Below are 13910 nucleotides of genomic sequence, written 5' to 3'. Positions count from 1 at the left end.
ATAAAATTTATTTATATTAACTTTAAAGCTTTAAGTTAAGTTTTATTATATTAAAAAGATAAAATATCTCTATAGTAATATATAAAGTATAGCTAATAAGGTCTTATAATAAGAATAATATAATATAATACTTATTTTTTAATATATTATATATAAAGTATTATATATAATACTTAAAGATATAATAACTTTAAATATAAATCTTAAGGTTATATAATATTACTTTTAATTTTATAATTTAATTAAATAAGTAGCCTTACTTTATAAATATAAAAAGATATTTTCTTTAGTTTTAGTAAATTAAAGGCTTTTTTTATTATTACCTAATTAAAATAATTAATATTAAAGCTTTAACTTTAAAAGCCTAATTTTAAATAAGCTAGAAACTATAAAGATTATCTAAAAATACTATATTATATAATTAATATTAATAGTTATAACTATCTTATTATAATAATTAATACTTATATAAATAATAATCTAATTAATATTAATAATTTTAATATTAATAATATCTTTAATTTATATACCTTTTTTTAATATTTAAATATTATAAATAAAAACTTATTATATATTAATAAATTAATATTAATATAATAAATTACTTAAGTATTTATTAGCTATATTTACTTTTAATTTATATTTTTTATATTATTTTATATTATTTTATAATTTAATTTAATCTATTACTAACTTATTAAGCTAGTTTTAGCTTATTAATATTTATAGTTTTTATTTTAATATTAAAACCTTTATTTTTTAATTTATTTTTTTATTTTTTTTTCTTTTTAATTTCTTCTTTTTTATATTATAATAGCCTTTAATTTTTATAATATAATATTTATATTTTTTTTTTTTTAATTACTATTAGCTATTTAAGGCTATTAAGCTTTTAACTTTTTATATAATAGCTTAAATAATAAGGCCCCTATAGTAAGCTAGAATTATAGGAATTAATATTAGTTAAGGTTTATTTACCTTAAGTAATATAATTACTACTTTAACTAAGTAATATAAATACTGCCTTTTAGTAGTTATATTAACTTTCTTCTTTTACCCCTATTAAAAGATCTTTAATTAACCCTTATAATATACTAGGCCTAATATACTTATTATACTTAAATATATTTACTAACTTAACTTTCTTTTTATTAGTTATAGTTATTAATATTAATTATAGCTATTAATAAAATACTATATAAGAGCCTAAAGCTTTATTAAAGTTATTATATAATTAATTATAATTTTATTACTATAATTAAATTAGTATTAAATTAAGCTAATAGTAAAGACTACTATAAGCTTTATATAATAGCTATAACTATTAAAAAGAACTTCTTATTTAAAAGCCTATCTAATTTAATTAAAATAGCTATTTTTAATTATACTTTAATTAACTTAATTAGTTATATAAATCTAGCTTACTTAAGTTATTTTATTTATTTAATTTAGCTAGCTAAGAGACTAGCTAGATTAAATAAGCTAGAAAAGGCTATAAATAAAGGCTTACTTTTTAATATAAAAAAAGTAGCTTTTTTTATTATATTAATAAGTAATTTAGCTTTATATAAAAAGTAGTTTAAAAATATAATTATTAAAGCTAATTATTTATATTATATCCTCTTAATTAAATAAAATTAAAGGTAAAGGTAGGGTAATAGTAGGGTTCTAGGACTAAAGGTTCTATAAAAGTTAGAATTAAAAGAAGAAGGTTAACTCTATTTATATAAGTTAGTTAATAAAAGTTAAATTAACTTTTATTAATTAAATATATATACCTAGGTATATAATTAATTACCTTTATATTTAAACTGTAAATAAAGTAAAATTAATAATTAAATAGTAATTAAATTAAGGATTTATATTTATAATTTAATTACTATAATTATATATTTTAACTTTATAAATTATAGCTAATATTAACTATTATTATTATTTAATCCCTAATTTAAACTACTATTTTATTATTAATTTTATATTATCTGTTCTTAGATATAAAGGCGATTGGTCACGTGCCTAGGCACGTGTAATTAATTAATAGAGGTTAATTTAACTTCTGCTAACTAACTTATATAAATAGAGTTAACCTTTTTCCTTTAATTCTGACTTTTATAGAACCTTTAGTTTAACCCTGCTATTACCTTGCCTTTATCCTAGAACTCTATTTATAGATATGCTATCTTAGCTTTATACTTATAGTCTTAGATTATAACTAGCCTAGTCTATATATTAATTTTATATAATTAGGAGGATATAGTATAGATAATTAGCCTTAATAATTACATTCTTAAGCTACTCTTTATATAAGGCTAAACCTATTAATATAGTAAGGAAAGCTACTTTTTCTATATTAAGAGGTAGGCTTTTTTTTATAGCTTTTTCTAGTTTATTTAATCTAGCTAGCTCCTTAACTAGCTAAACTAGATAAATAAAATAACTTAGGTAAGCTAGATCTATATAATTAATTAAGTTAATTAAAGTATAGTTAAAAATAGCTATTTTAACTAAACTAAATAGGCTTTTAAATAAGAAGTTCTTTTTAATAGCTATAGCTATTATATAGAGCTTATAGTAATCTTTACTATTAGCCTAGCTTAGTACTAATTTAATTATAGTAATAAGGTTATAATTAGTTATATAATAGCCTTAATTAAGCTCTAGGCTTTTATATATAGGTATCTTACTAGTAGCTATAATTAATATTAGTAACTGTAACTAATAGAGGGAAAGTTAGGTTAGTAAATGTACTTTATAATAGGTATACTAGGCCTAGTATATTATAAGGGTTAATTAAAGATAGGGGTAAAAGAAGAAGGTTAATATAGCTGCTAAAGGACCTATAGGCAGTACTTATATTACTTAGTTAAGGCAGTAATTATACTACTTAAGGCAGATAAACTTTAACTAATATTAATTCCTATAATTCTAGCCTACTATAGGGGCCTTATTATTTAAGTTATTATATAAAAAGCTAAAAGCTTAATAGCCCTAAATAAGGCTAATAGTAATTAAAAAAAAAAAAAAAAAAAATTATTATTTAATATAATATTATTAATAAAAGTATATTATTATTTTAATAAGTATTAACTTTATTTTAAGTAATTTATTAAATTTTTTAATATATATATTTAATTTATAATATAATTACTAAAAGCTTTATTTTTAGCTTTATTTTTATTAATATTAAATAATTATATTTAATAATTAAAGATTATAAAATTAATTTATTATATTATTAATAATTTATTAATATATAATAAGTTTTTTTTTATAATTTTATAATACTTTAAAAAAAATTAAAAGATTAATATAATATTAAACTTAAACTTATAAATTTTAATTAAAAAGCTAAATATATAAGTATTAATTACTTTAATTAAATAGTTATAGTTATTATTAATATTAATTATATAATATATCTCTAGTTTAAATTACTATTTTATTATTAATTTTATATTATCTGTTCTTAAATATAAGGGTAATTAATTATATGCCTAGGTATATATAATTAATTAATAGAAGTTAATTTAACTTCTACTAACTAATTTATATAAATAGAGTTAACCTTTTTCTTTTAAATCTTTAAACCTTACTATTACTTTACCTCTATCCTTTTACTATTATAATTTTAAACTATAACTAGCTTATTATATTAATAATAAGACCCTTTTAATAATAATAACCCTTTTAATTATATAATAAAGTTACTTTTTATATATATTTAAACTTATAAAGGTAATAAAGAAAGCTACTTAATTTAATTAAAAGAAATAACTTTCTTTTAAAACCCTTTTTAAATTTAAAAGGCTTATAAGCTTATTATTAACCTAACTTAAGTTAATTATATTAAAATAAGCTAAATAATCTATATAATTAATTAACCTTATTAACTTATAGTTAAAGATAGCTATTTTAATAAAGTTAAATTAATACCTTAATAAGAAGTTCTTCTTAATAGTAGCTATTATTATATAAATATCTTCTAGATCTTCTTTATTAGCTACTTATAAGATAGGCCTAATAGCTATATTAAGGTTATAGCTAGTTATATAGTAGGCCTAATTATATAGCTATAAGCTATTTTATATAGTAAGTATTATACTAGTAGCTATAATTAATATTAATAACTATAATTAATAAAAAGAAAGTTAAGTTAAGGAATATACTTAAGTATAATAGGTATACTAGGCCTGTTTTTTAGCTAAGGTAAAGGAAAAAGGTTAATAGCTTTAAGTAAGGCTAATAATAATTTAAAAAAAAAAAAAAAATATAATATTATATTTTATATTAGTTTTTATAATCTTTAATTTATTTAAAATTAACCTTTAAAAGTTAAAGATTTAATATTAATTACTTTAATTAAGTGATAATAAAAAAGTATTTAACTTATTAAAATTAAAAAAAATATCTTTTTATATTTATAAATTAAGACTATTTATTTAATTAAATTATAAAGTTAAAAGTAATAATATTATATAATTTTAAAACTTATTTTTAAAGTTATTATATTTTTCTTAATATTATATATAATACTTTATATATAATATATTAAAAAATAAGTATTATATTATATTATTTTTATTATAAGACTTTATTAGCTATATTTTATATATTATTATAAAGATATTTTAACTTTTTAATATACTAAATTAATCTTATAATATTTAATTATATTATAAGGCTTTTAACTCTAGTTTAACTACTATTTTATTATTAATTTTACTTTATTTATTTAGATATAAAGGCAGTTAGTTATATGCCTAGGCATATATATTTAATTAATAGAAGTTAATTTAACTTTTACTAACTAACTTATATAAAAGTTAACCTTATTCCTTTATAGAACCCTGCTATTACTTTGATTTTATTTAACTCTATATATAAATATACTGCTTTTTTATTATTATAATCTTAAACTATAACTAGCCTATTACTAATTTAAAAGTAGCTCCCCTTTTACTATAATAACCCTTTTAGCTATATTAAAAAGCTACTTTTTATATATATTTAAGCCTATAAAGGTAATAAAGAAAACTACTTAATTTAATTAAAAAAGAAAACCTTTTTTTAAATATTTCTTTAAGTCTTTAAAAGCTAATAGCTTATTATTAACTTAAATTATATTAATTAGGCTATAAAGATTTATATAATAAATTAACTTAATTAAGTTATAATTAAAAATAGCTATTTTAATAAAATTAAATTAATACTTTAATAAGAAGTTTTTTTTAATAATAGCTACTATTATATATAACTTTTTATATTTTTTCTTATTAGCTACCCTTATAGTAAGCCTAATAGCTATATTAAGGTTATAGTAAGTTATATAGTAAGCTTAATTATATAGCTATAAGCTATTTTATATAGGTATTATATTAATAGCTATAATAAATATTAATAACTATAATTAATAGTTAAGTTAAGGAATATACTTTATAATAAGTATATTAAGCCTAGTATATTATAAAAGTTAATTTAAGATCTTTTAATTAAAGTAAAGGAAAAAGGTTAGTATAGCTATTAAAGGGTAAGTAATACTTATATTACTTAATTAAAGTAGTAATTATATTACTTAAGGTAAATAAACCTTAACTAATTTTAAGCTTTATAATTCTAGCTTACTATAAGGGCCTTACTATTTAAGCTATTATATAAAAAGTTAAAAGCTTAATAGCTTTATATAAAGCTAATAATAACTAAAAAAAAAAAAAAAAATAAGGCTTTTAAATATATAAAATATATTTATTATTTTAACTATTATAATTAAATTAAAGGCCTTAAAAAGCCTAATTAATTACTTAAAGTAAAATTAAAACTTATTAATAAAATAATAAGCCTTTATTATAGCTATTAAATTAAGTAATAGTAATAGCTAATACTAAATATAGTTTATAAAAATAAGATATATAATTAAAGTAATTAAATTAATAGTATAAATATTATATTATAAGAATTAAAAGCTATTATAAAGTAAAAAAATAAAAATAAAAAAAAAAAAAGATAAAAAGATAATTTATAAAATAAAAGTTTTAATATTTAAAAAAAAACTATAAATATTAATAAATTAAAGCTAGCTTAATAAACTAATAATAAATTAAGTTAAGTTATAAGATAATATAAAATAATATAAAGAATATAAATTAAAAAACAATATAGCTAATAAATTTTTTTTTTTTTTTTTAATTACTATTAGCCTTATTTAAGGCTATTAAGCTTTTAGCTTTTTATATAATAGCTTAAATAGTAAGGCCCCTATAGTAAGCTAAAATTATAGAAATTAATATTAATTAAAGTTTATCTGCTTTAAGTAATATAATTACTACTTTAACTAAGTAATATAAGTACTGCCCTTTAATAGCTATATTAACCTTTTTTTTTTACTTTTATTAAAAGAATACTAAGCTTAATATACCTATTATAAAATATATTTACTAACTTAATTTTCCTTATTAGTTATAGTTACTAATATTAATTATAACTATTAATAAAATACTTACTATATATAAAAGCCTAAAGCCTAATTAAAGCTATTATATAACTAACTATAACCTTATTATTATAATTAAATTAATACTAAGCTAGGTTAATAATAAAGATTATTATAAGCTTTATATAATAACTATAGCTATTAAAAAGAACTTCTTATTTAAAAGCCTATTTAATTTAATTAATATAGCTATTTTTAACTATACTTTAATTAACTTAATTAATTATATAGATCTAGCTTACTTAAGTTATTTTATTTATTTAATTTAGTATTAAGGCTTAAATAAAATAGCTAATAAATTTACTATAAGTAGTAGGATATACTATAGTAACTAATAAGGAGGTTAAGGAGGAATTAAGTAAATAAAAGGTTATAACTACTAAATAATAAGGTATAAGGTAGGATTTATAAAATAAAAGTAAGTCTATTAAATAGAATAAATTTTTCTGAATTTAATAATATATATTATATAATAGAAAAGTTAATTAATTTATATAAAAAAAAGAGTTTTTAAAATAGGAAATCTAAAGTCTTATATAAACTTTATAAAAAAGCAGGTATTATAATTCTTAAAAAGGGATAGCTTTAATAATAATAAAAAGACTATTATAAAAACTGCTAAAATTTAAAGAAAAATATAATATACTTTTTACTTAATTTAAAAGGTATTAAGCTTAAATAGATTTATAAAGCTAAAATAAAAAAGTAAGGTTTCTTATAATATATTATAAATTATTAACTAAAAAGTAAAAATTTAATATATATAATCCTTATTTCTATAATTATTATATAACTTAAGTTATATAACTTTCTAATTTATATTTCTTTAGTAAGAAATATTTAAAGTTTATAAAAAAACTTTAATATATAAAACTTACTTAATTTTCTATATTTTACTTAAGTAAGTATATTAATTAAAAGCCTTAAATTTTCTTATTATTTTAGTATATAATATATCTTAATTAGTTATTAAGATTATAATATATTCCTTAATTATATAATAAGACCTTTATATAAAGTTAGGTCTTAATAGCCTCCCTTAAAGAAATAACCTTAATTATTTCTTAAAGTTATAATAAAGGATATAGTTATATCTTTATTTAAAAGAAAAAATAACTTTTATTATTTTTATTATAATTATTTTTATTTAAAGAATTTTAATTTTTTTATATTAAAAGAAAAATAACTCTTTTTATATATATATATAAGAGAAAATATATTATAATTTAAAAACTCTTATTATTATAAATATAAAAACTTCTTAAAAAGATAGTATTTATAATAAGAAAAAAATATCTTTTATATAAAGAGAAAAGCTTAATATTTATTAAATTAAAAAACTCTTTTATATAGGATTTTAAGCTAAAGATAGCTAGTTTTTAATTTTATTAAATTTTATATTATTTAGGCTTTTAGTAAAAAAGTTTACTATATTATCTTCCCTTTTTATAAAAAATATTTTAATATTTTCTTTTTTAATTTTATCTCTAGTAAAATAATAAGCTATATCTATATACTTAAATCTCTTATAATTACTAGAATTTTCAGCTAACTATTTAGTAACTAAGTTATTTATTAAAATAGGGGGTATAGACTTATTATAAGCTATAGATAAATTATTTAATAAATATTTATATAAATAATTTAAAGATTTAGCTTTTTTAATAGCCTCCTTTAAGGCTATATACTCTACTTTATAGGTACTAACTGCTATATAGGTTTATTTATTAGTTTTTTAATTAATTAAATTATTATATAAATAGAAGTAAAATCTACTATTAGATTTTCTATTTCTTATATTACTAGCCTAATTAGTATTAGTATAGCCTTTAATAACTAAATTTAAACTATTAAAGTCTATATTATAGTTATATTTTATTTTTAAATTAGGATATTTATTTAAATATTTCTAAATATTATTTAAGGTATTAAAATAGCTTTTATTAGGCTTATTAGTAAGTCTAGAGCTAATATTAACTATAAAAGCTATATTAGGCCTAGTTTTTATAGCTAGATATAATAAAAAGCCTATTTCTTTTTAAAATTATAATATATCTTCTTTTAATATAAGTTTAGTAGATTTTACTAATTTTTTTATATTTTTTATAGGTATTTTAGAAAATCTTATATTATCTTTATTATATTCTTTTATTTTATTATAAATATATTTAATTTAAAATAAATATATTTCTTTATTCTCTTTATTTATAGTTATATATATACTTAAAAAGTCTTTAACTTTTTTTAAAGCCTAAATAGCTATATCTTTAAAGAGTTTTTTAGCTATATTATTTATATTTTTTATACTTAGGCCTATAAAAATTAGGTTATCTATATAGTATAAAATAGCTATTTTAGCTAATTTATTTATAAATACCTTACTATTAAAGGGTAATACTTTAAAACTTAAATTTTTAAATAATTTAAAAAGTAATAAATACTAAAGTCTAGGACTTTATTTTAGACTATATAAAGCTTTATTTAATTTTAAAGCTATTTTATTTATATCTAGATTTTTATTAAAATATAACTTTTTATAATTCTTTATAAAGTCTTTAAGAATATAATTTTTAAAGCCTATAAGAATAGTTATATATATTTCTTTATCTATTTTTTTTTTTAATTATTATTAGCCTTATTTAAGGCTATTAAGCTTTTAACTTTTTATATAATAGCTTAAATAGTAAGGCCCCTATAGTAAGCTAGAATTATAAAGCTTAAAATTAGTTAAGGTTTATCTACTTTAAGTAATATAATTATTACCTTAACTAAGTAATATAAATACTGCTTACCCCTTAATAACTATACTAACCTTTTTCCTTTACTTTAGTTAAAAGATCTTTAATTAACCTTTATAATATACTAGGCCTAGTATACTTATTATATTTCTATTAAGTATATTCCCTAACCTAAATACCTATTAATTACAGTTACTAATATCTATTATAGCTATTAATATAATACTTATATAAAATAGCCTATAGCTATATAATTAGGCTTATTATATAACTTACTATAACCTTAATATAGCTATTAGGCTTACTATAAAGGTAATTAATAAAAAAGAATATAAAGAATTATATATAATAATAGCTACTATTAAAAAGAACTTTTTATTAAAGTATTAATTTAATTTTATTAAGATAGCTATTTTTAATTATAGCTTAATTAAGTTAATTTATTATATAAATCTTTATAACTTAATTAATATAACTTAAGTTAATAATAAGCTATTAGCTTTTAAAGACTTAAAGAAATACTTAAAGGAAGGTCTTTTTTTTTAATTAAATTAAATAGCTTTCTTTATTACCTTTATAGGCCTAAACTTAAATATATATAAAAAGTAGCTTCTTAATATAACTAAAAGGGTTATTATAGTAAAGGGGAAGCTGCTTTTAAATTAATAATAAGCTAGTTATAGTCTAAAACTATAATAGTAAAAGGGCAGTATATCTATATATAGAGTTAGATAAAGGCAGGGTAATAGCAGGGTTTAAAGGTTTAAAGGAATAAGGTTAACTCTATTTATATAAGTTAGTTAGTAAAAGTTAAATTAACTTTTATTAATTAAATATATATACCTAGGCATATAACTAACTACTTTTATATTTAAATAAATAAAGTAAAATTAATAATAAAATAGTAGTTTAACTAGGGGTTTTTTTATTTATATTAGCATTAGTAAAAGCATTTTTTATATTATATTACTATAAATAATAGTTATTAGCTATAGCTATTATAAATAAAATTCTTATAGTTTTAGGCCTAGCTATTATAATATAGGTTTTAGTATAATTTAATAAATATATTTAATTAAATCCCTAAACTATATATCTAGATTTATATTTTATAATATTATTATTATTATCTGTTTTTATTTTATATACCTAGTAGCTTTTTATAGGTATTCTTCTTTCTAGAAAAAATACTATATTTTAGGTTTTTTACTTAATTAATTTTAATATTTCTATTTTTATAAATTTAACCTATTTATTAACTAAAGTACAGCTTATAGCTTCTTTATAATTATTAAGTTTTATTATATTATTATTTTTTACTATATTTAATATAATAGGGAATTTTATATAGTCTTTATAAAAATCAGTAGGCTTTTTAAGTATTTTTACTATTATTTTAGGCTTATCTTTATATATTATATTAAGTTAAATTTCCTTATTTATAGGTTTATTAATTTAAGGTAGATTATTAAAAGTTATTTTATTATTAATATTCTTTTCTAGAAAACTATTTTCTATAATAGTTATATCTCTAGATATAATAACCTTTTTTTTATTAAAATCCTAAATTTTATAACTATTAAGTAAATAACTTATAATAACTCCTTTATAAGCTTTAGTATTTAATTTAAATATAAAGTTATTATTTTTATAATATACTATAAAGCTAAAAGTCTTAATATTATATAAATCTTTTAAATTTAATATAATATTATTTTTAGCTTTTAAGGGACTTAAATTATTTTTTAAAGTAAAATATAGGCTTTTACTATATATATATATAGCAGCTTTTAGAGCTTCTCCTTATAAATAATTAAGTAAATTAGCTATAAATAATAAAGCCCTAATTATAGCTAATATAGTCTTATTTATTCTTTTTATAGTACTATTAAGTTCTTTAATATAAAGAGAACTTATATTATAAATAATTCCTTTATAAATATAATAAGGCTTTATTTTATATATATATTCTTTAATATTATTAAAGAAAAATTCCTTTATAATTATATTATAAGGATTATTTTCTATTTTTACTTTAAAAATCTTAAATTTATTTAAAATCTTAGATTTATTTTTTATTAAATAAACTTTTAAATATCTAGTTACCTTATCTATAAAGGTAATAAAATAGGTATAGTTATTATAAATTAGTACTTTAGAAGGTCCCTATATATTACTAACTATTTTATTTAAATATTTATATTTAGTCTTATTAAATAGTTTATTTATTTTATTAATAGCTTTAGCTTTAAAGTATATTTTATATTCTTCTATTTTCTTTATATCTTTAGTCTTATAATAATATTTATAATTATTATTATTATTATTATTTTTATAAATAATCTTTTTTAAAGTCTTAAGATAGAAATGTCCTAGTTTTAAGTATAATATATATATACTTATATAAATATTACTTTTATTTATTAATAAAGTAATAGGTATTTTATTATTATAGTTATTATTTTTATATATTTTTAAAGGTATATTATATAGCTTATCTTTTAAATATCCTATAGCTAGAAGATTATTATCTTTTAAAAGATATAAATTATTATCTTTAATAATAGAAGTTATTTTATATAAAAAAGAGTAACTAATAATATTTACTCCTATTTTAGGTATATAATAGCAGTTTTATAAAATAAATTTATTATTATTATTATTAAAATTTATTAATAAATCTCCTTTTCTTTTAATTACTATAAAAGTAGCTTTTTTTTAATTAACCCTTATATTTATATTTTTATAATTTATAAGGAAATTCTTATTAAATATAATATACTTAAAAGCACCTATATCCTAGATAAAATTAGTAATATTTTTATTATAATTATAAATAGGACTTTTTACCTTATATCTTAATAGACTTTCTTTTAAATTTTTAAATAAAGAATTTATTAAAGTTTCTATTTTATTATTATTAGTATTTTACTTTTTTAGAAATAATATAAGATTATATACCTTTAAAGAGCTATTTTTAAAAGGATATTTAATATTTAAATTAATATTAGATAAATCTTCTTTTCTTTTTCCTTTTTTTTTTTAGCTATTTTAGCTATAAGGAGTTTTTTTTTTTTTTTTCTTATTTCCCTTTTAGGCTTAGAATTTTTAAGATTTTTATTAGTTTTTATAACTTTATTAAAATCCTTAATTTTAAAATTCTTAAAAGCCTTATTAAGATATAAAAAATAACAGTCTTTATTTAAATATCTTATAATTTTATAATAAAAGCATTTATTAGCTATTTTCTTCTTTTTTTAGGGTTTTTTACCTTTATAAGTATTTTTATTAAATAAATATACTTTAGAATCTCTACTATATAGCCTTTTAGACTTATCTATAAGGCTAAAAGAAAGATTTTCTATAGTATAAGAATTAAAGTCTTTTCTTAAAGCTTAAAAGATATTAGTTATATAAAAAGAGTAATCATTATCTAGATTATTTAAAATCTAGGTTATAATTACTTTTCTAGGTATAATAATATCTCTAGATTTTAATTTATTTATTACTTCTTTTACTTTATTTAAATATTCTTCTATAGAAATAAAATTATTTAAATTAAAGTTAAAAAATTCTTTTATAATTAAAAATTTAAAAGTAAATCTAGAAGAATTATATAGATTTTTTAAAGAATCCTAAGCCTCTTTAGTAATAATATAGTATTTTATCTATAATAAAAGGCTATCTTTTAAATATAATCTTATATTAGCTAAAGCTTTTTTACTTTTATTAGCAGGAATATTATTTAATAAAATAGTATTAAATAGTTTTTCTTTAGCTAAAAAAGCTTAAAGTTTTAAAACTTAAGTTATATAATTTTTACTCTTTTTTAAAAGAAATATATTATATTTAGTTATTTTTCTAAATATATATTAGCTTTTTAAGAAATATAAAATATATAAAGAAAGAGAAAATATAATACTTAAAGATTTAACTTATATATTTATTTATTTCTTTTTTAAACTAATTAACTCTTTACTTTTTAAAGTATTAGTTAAAGTTTTTATAAGAAAAGGGGTTTATATAAAATACCTCTTTTTAAAGTATATATAAATATATAATATCTTAAAGTAATTCTAAAATTTAATCTAGAATATTATTAATTATAAGTTATAAATAAAGATATTTTTAAATACCTTTAGAAAAAGAAAACTCTTTAATTTTAATAAAAGATTTTTTAGACTATTTAGCCTTATAATATATATTCTAGATAGTAAAAAAACTTATAAAAATAGGTTCTTTTATATCTAGATTTAAAAAAAGTAGCTTATTTTCTAAATAGAAGTTATAAAGAATTAAAGCTATATTTTCTTTTTTTTTTAAAATAGGTCTAACTTTAATAAGTATAGTAATAGAAGTATAAGATATAATAGGAATATATAAAAAAATAAAAAAAGATTCTTTATTTTCTATTTTTTCCTTTATAATAGTAAGAATACTGCTAAGCTTATAACTTATTAAGGCTTAAATAAAATAGCTAATAAATTTACTATAAGTAATAAGATATACTATAATAACTAATAGAAAGGTTAAAAAGGAATTAAGTAAATAAAAGGTTATAATTATTAAATAATAAAGTATAAGGTAAAATTTATAAAATAAAAGTAAGTATATTAAATAAAATAAATTTTTTTAAATTTAATAATATATATTATATAATAAAAAAGTTAATTAATCTATAAAAA

This window comes from Fusarium musae, chromosome 3, assembly GCF_019915245.1.
Source record: "Fusarium musae strain F31 chromosome 3, whole genome shotgun sequence".
Lineage (NCBI taxonomy): Eukaryota > Fungi > Ascomycota > Sordariomycetes > Hypocreales > Nectriaceae > Fusarium > Fusarium musae.
Note: the sequence above shows the minus strand (reverse complement) of the source record.